Raw genomic sequence first — 6,018 nt, forward strand, 5'->3', positions numbered from 1 at the left:
CAAGCTGGCCAAGCTTCGGTCCGCTCTCCCCCTCCCCTCCCTCCAGCACTTGTTCCCTCCAGCAGATTCATGAGCAGAAACAGGATATAGAAAGCTCCACTCACAGGGTCTCCTCCTCTGGGGAAGTGATTCTCCTCATGGTGAGGGGCTAGCTAGTATTTCATGCTCGGTGCCCAGAGCAAAGGTGGCATCCCTCAGCCTCCCCGGACCCAGGCTGTCTGTCTGCACATCAGCTCCAGCCAGGGCCATGCAGGTAAAAACGGCTCTTGTCACTTCTGCAAAATGCTCCTCTTGACCCTTGGTTTTGTTGTTGTTTTTTTTGGTTTTTTGGTTTTTGTTTGGTGTTTTGAGGTAGGGTCTCACTCTGGCCCAGGCCGACCTGGAATTCACTGTGGAGTCTCAGGGTGGCCTCGAACTCATAGCAATCCTCCTACCTCTGCCTCGCAAGGGCTGGGATTAAAGGCGTGCGCCACAACGTCCAGCCTTGACCCTTGTTTTTTTTTTTGTTTTTAATTAACTTTTTGGTTAGCATGCAAGGAATTGAATTTCACCGTAAGATGTGTGTGTGTGTGTGTGTGTGTGTGTGTGTGTGTGTGTGTGTGTGTGTGTGTGTATGTGTGTTTATGCTTTCTTTGTTTTTATTTGATTACTATTACTCTCCCCCATCTCCACTGCCCCCATTTATTTATTTATTTATTTATTTATTTATTTATTTATTTATTTATTTATTTCAGAGAGAGAGAGGGAGGGCATGCCAGGACCTCCAGCCTCTGCAAATGAACTCCAGACGCCTGCGCCACCTTGTGCATCTGGCTTACGTGGGACCTGGAGAATCGAACCTGGGTCCTTAGGCTTCATGGGAAGCGCCTTAATGGCTGAGCCATCTCTCCAGCCCCCACTCCCCCTTTTGATGGCCCCCCTTCCTTCTAATAGCTCCCCCCTTCTGCCTGATACATGCATTCTACCCTTTCTTTCTTTTTTTTTTTTTTTTTTTTTTTTGGTTTTTCGAGGTAGGGTCTTACTCCAGCCCAGGCTGACCTGGAATTCACTAAGGAGTCTCAGGGTGGTCTCGAACTCACGGCAATCCTCCTACCTCTGCCTCCCGAGTGCTGGGATGAAAGGTGTGTGCCACCACGCCCGGCTACCCTTTCTTTTCTCCTTGCTAGAATGCAGGCACGCTGTCTTGAGTTCCAGTCACTATGAGGGGAGCAGCGCTGACTGAGAATGGTGTCCGCTAACAGTACTATAAACTGGATGCCTACCTCTGAGCATCCTCAATGTCTGTATAGTTCATGCATTTCATCTGTGGAGTGTTCTTGCCAATTCCCAGTTGGTATTTAGGGCCTCTATATTCTTAACATGGCCCAGGAAACGTGAGCTGAGTGAGTCAGTCGAAAAGGCCCAAGTGTCCTGAGTGTAAGAAAAGTCCCCTTGTTCAGGCAGATGGCGTGTCAGGCTCCCGGGGGCTGTCTCCCAGCAGGTAGTAAGTAGAAAACGTGCAAGGGGGGCATAGGAACGAATTTTCAAGGTCCCACCCCCTTTCTTCTCCAGGGGGCTGTGTAACCTTTCTGTTGCCATAGATACTGCAGAAAGAAATTCACCGTAGGGCTTACCCACAGTTCTTTCCTGCTTTCAGCTGGGAAATCTAACCTTTTCTTTCTCTCCTTCGTCTTCAAGTGTAAGAAAGAGGTATACAGGAATTGGCTGCGGCAAACATCTCAATTCTCTGCCCATTCGTTTCACAGGCGTGTCCCAGGACATACTATCTGTGAGTGAAATTGTGACAGAAAAGAGACCTTCCTGACAGCTGTTTTTGATTAGTGTGCTTCTCTCTAAAACCCCGGATGCCGGGCAACGAGCCAATTATTTCAAAGCAAGGTTTGTACCTTGACCTTGAAAACATGATTCAGGCATTGGACCCTTCTGTGAATTGAAAATGTGTTTTTGCTAGGTTTGGGGTTCGTTTGAACATTTGATTTTATTTGGGGGCATACATAATGACCTGCCTCCTGCCTCCCCTCAAACTCTCATATGGCTATTAAGGATGTTGGTATAAATTATCCTGCTCCGATGATTCAGGAAAAGTTCCACAAAGGGTTCTAATTCAGATTCCAGCTCCAACCCCAAACACGAGCACATGGTGGAGAGCCGAATACATTTCCTGGCATACTGTGAGTCTCCAACAAATGGTACCTAAAAAGGGGTTCTTTCGTTCTAGGTTCCACACTCTCGCAGGGGCCGCACAGCTTGAAATAGCGCATCCGTGGGTTTGTACACAGAGGGGTCGGTTCGTGCTGCCGCCGCAGAATCCCCAAGACAGAGTCATTGCTCAAGAATCCTATTCTAGCCGGGCGAGGTGGCGCACGCCTGTAATCCCAGCATTCGGGAGGCAGAGGTAGGAGGATCGCCGTGAGTTCGAGGCCACCCTGAGACTACAGAGTAAATGTCAGGGCAGCCCTCCAGGTGAGACCCTACCAAAAATAAATAAATAAATGCCTTCCCTCAGAACATTTGCACTGAAGATTACATTTCCATCACATGCTCTTTAGGGGACACATTTAAAGTAGAGCACCAAGGGATGATGGAGTGATGGCATAGTGGTTAAGGCACTTGCCTGTAAAGCCTAAGGACCCAGATTCAAGTAAGCCACATACACAATGTGGCACATGTGCCTGGATTTTGTTTGCAGTGGTTGGAGGCTCTTGTGCACCCATTCTCAATATCTCTCTCTCTCTCTCTCTCTCTCTCTCTCTCTCTCTCTCTCTCTCTCTCTCTCTCTCTCTCTCTGTCTCCCTCTGCCTTTCTCTCAAATAAGCAAAATATTCAAGAAAAATATTTTTTAAAAATAGAGCACTAAGGGTCACAACTGTCTTATCTCATTTATATTCCAAATACTACTACAAATTAGCAGCTTTATATGTGGTTGTCACAAAGTTTGTCCAGAAGTTGCCAAGTTCACAGGATGCCATCTTTCTATATTTCTCATATAATTTCCACATATGATAACTGCATATTCATCATTGTCATGATTTCTGTGACTACATTTGAACCTCTTCTGAACCCATTCCAAGAAATCATTTCAATTAATATTTAAACACCCATGATTTTAGGTAGCCAGGAAATGGAACCAAACTAGATGCCCATCAATAGATGAATGGATAAAGAAAATGTAGGGGGGTAGGGGGTGCTGGAGAGATGGCTTGTATTAACAGTTAAGGCATTTGCCTGCAAAGTCAAAGGATCCAGATTCGATTCCCCAGGACAGCTGTAAGCCAGATGCACAGAGTGATGCATGCATTCTGGAGTTCGTTTGTAGCAGCTAGAGGCCCTGGTGCACCCATTCTCTCTCTCTCTCTCTTTCTATCTCTCTCTCTCTCTCATAAATAAAGGCATGCACCACCATGCCTGGCTATATTTTTAAAAACTTTTACAAAGCACGGGTATGGTGGCTCACGCCTTTAATTCCAGCACTCGGGAGGCAGAGGTAGGAGGATCACTGTGAGTTCAAGGCCAGCCTGGGATTCCAGGTTAGCCTAAGCTAGAACAAGACCCTACCTCGAACCTCCCTCCCAAAGAAAGCTACATATACACCCTGGACTTTAATGTAACCATGGTATTTACAAGAAAACTGGATGCAACTGAAAAATTATTATATTATGTGAAATGAGCTACAGCCAGAAAGATAAGTACCAAGTTTTCTCATATACAGACCTCAAGTTAAAATTATATGTGTATGTGTTTATGTATGTAGGTTTGTAGGTCGTGAAACTGGAAAGGAGATTACAAGAAAGGACAAGATCTAAGGGGGGTGGAAAATAGGGAATGAAATGCATGTAATAAGAAAGCTGAAGGAAGACTGACTGGGGGGAGAGAAGGGGAACAAGCCGGAGGAGGGAGGGGAAGGGTATAGCAGTGGGAGAAAGAAAGGAATGAGAACAGAATATAATGATGCATATGGATGAAGATACCATAATGAAGCCCATCAGTCCGTATGTTAAACTGACAAGTTAAGAACCAACTAGGAAGAGATAAAACATGAGTGGAGCCGGGCGTGGTGGCGCACGCCTTTAATCCCAGCACTCGGGAGGCAGAGGTAGGAGGATCTCTGTGAGTTCGAGGCCACCCTGAGACTCCATAGTGAATTCCAGGTCAGCCTGGGCTAGAGCCAGACAACTACCTCGAATAAACAACAACAACAAAAAATTGAAAGAAGCCAGGCGTGGTGGCGCACGCCTTTAATCCCAGCACTCAGGAGGCAGAGGTAGGAGGATCTCCGAGAGTTCGAGGCCACCCTGAGACTACATAGTGAATTCCAGGTCAGCCTGAGTCAGAGTGAGACCCTACCTCGAAAAACCAAAAAAAAAAAAAAAAAAAAAAGAAAGAAAAGGAAAAAAAAGAATAGAAGGAAAGAAGTGAGGGAGAGAAGGAAGGAGGGAGGAAGGGAGGGAAGAAAAGAAGGGAGAAAGAAAAGTCCTTTCAACTAAAGTAGACTATAAAGCCATGAATATCCAAAAGTCACCAGAAGGCTGACTGCCTCCCCCGGGGCTGCAAGTTTGGGTTGAAAGGGAGAAATCTGTGGGATGCTCTGTTAATGGGGTGTGAAACCGGGATGCTTGTGCTAGCCAAAAATCACCACCTTCCCAGACATGAGCAAGTGCGGCTGCCTTCTCACGTGTCTCCTCCCTTGCCACTTCCCTGGCAGCTGGGAGGGGTGTTTTCATTTAAAGAGAACTTCTCCACAGCCAATGGAAGCAGCTGCAGCACTGTTGAACATCCAGGCATCACAGGGCTCAGTGGGGCACCCCCATTCAACCGAACCCCTCCACACACACATGAGGGTGGGGTTGGGTCAGCCAAACTCCTCCTGTATGGAATTAGCTATCTTGGAATACACCAACTCTTTCTCCCCTTGAACTTGACCCACCCTGCCTCAAGAGCTGAGTCTCTGTGAAAAGCCTACAGGTTGGCTGGACAGACAGCTCAGTTGGTAGTGTTTACCTTGCAAGCATGAGGACCTGAGTTTAATCCCCAGAACTCACATTTTTTATGTTTGTTTGTTTGTTTTAACAGAAAGAGAGAGAGAGAGAATTGGCCGCACACCAGGGCCTCAGCCACTGAAATTGAACTCCAGACACTTGTGCCACCTAGTGGGCATGTGCGACCTTGCACTTGCCTCACCTTTGTACCTCTGGCTAACGTGGGATCTGGAGAGTAGAACATGGGTCCTTAGCCTTCACAGGCAAGCGCCTTAACCACTAAGCCATCACACTGTTAAGATTCCAAGCATACTTGTAATACTCTTGTAATCCCAGCACTAGGGAGGCAGAGACAGATAGATTTCTGGGGCTCATTAGCCAGTCAGTCTAACCTAATTAGTAAGAGACCCTATCACAGAAAAATAAATGGGTGCCGAGACCCTTAATTTCCCATGATGGTAAGGCCCTACTGCTGAAGACTCCACATACTTGAGCTGCAAAGCCACTGAGAAATCCTGCTGAAACTGAGCTGATAACCTCCTCCATGTAGACCAGCTGACAGAAAGCTGGAAGAAGCCATTCTGCATGCAGTTCAATGGGAGAGAGAGATACCACCAGTGAAGATACTCAACAGTGGACACTGCAAGCCTTATATTTAGCCAGCCAGGCCAAATGAGCCAACAGGTGCAATAGCGGCACATCTGTCATGGTGGAAACCAACTGCCCTCTAATTGGACTGGAGGCCCGCTCCATGGGAGGGAATACATCCCTGATACTGAAAACTTAAAACGGGTAGTCATGAGCCCTAGGGGTGTAACATCTGCTGCTGTCTGGCTAAGTGTATGTTCTATGCTTATCAAACTGCTCAGTAAACACTTCTGTTAATGTTCACACCCTTATATTAATGCTACTCTCACTTTTGATTAGAGAATCTTCTCTTTTCAGATGGCAGTGACCTTGGGATGACTCAGAAGGCATCATGGTGCTGGAAAGAAGTGACAGGAGTGCTCAGTACTGCAATATCTCTATCACACCTTCCAAG

Source organism: Jaculus jaculus, chromosome 20 (assembly GCF_020740685.1).
Source record: "Jaculus jaculus isolate mJacJac1 chromosome 20, mJacJac1.mat.Y.cur, whole genome shotgun sequence".
Taxonomy (NCBI): domain Eukaryota; kingdom Metazoa; phylum Chordata; class Mammalia; order Rodentia; family Dipodidae; genus Jaculus; species Jaculus jaculus.